Source organism: Penaeus monodon, chromosome 30 (assembly GCF_015228065.2).
Source record: "Penaeus monodon isolate SGIC_2016 chromosome 30, NSTDA_Pmon_1, whole genome shotgun sequence".
NCBI lineage: Eukaryota > Metazoa > Arthropoda > Malacostraca > Decapoda > Penaeidae > Penaeus > Penaeus monodon.
Window position 1 is genome coordinate 26,653,975 of NC_051415.1, and position 275 is coordinate 26,654,249.

General features: G+C 26.9%; 1 protein-coding gene across 1 annotated transcript in view; it reads left to right on the top strand.

The window, feature by feature from the left end:
* The window catches only part of LOC119592675 (zinc finger CCCH domain-containing protein 10-like), a gene marked incomplete at its 3' end in the record, with an annotated part of 11,955 nt that overhangs the window by 8,620 nt on the left and 3,060 nt on the right, over positions 1-275 (top strand).

Sequence of the window (275 nt, forward strand, 5' to 3'; positions counted from 1 at the left end):
TATTCCATTTTAGTTTTATCTTTGCATTTCAGAAAATAAGCAAATTTGCAAATTAGTTATTTCAGTTATTTTCTTTTACTTCATATCCTTCTAATGGTTCATTAAGCTGTTGATAAAATAGCTGTAAATAGATTTATTTGTGTTGTGAATTAGCCAAAGCAGATCAGAAAAGAGTGATCATGCTGATACTGTATTCAAATTATGTCATTCTGTTACTTATGTTTCAACATAAAAGTTATAGATATTTGCTTCAGATTTGATATCTTGTAGCAAAG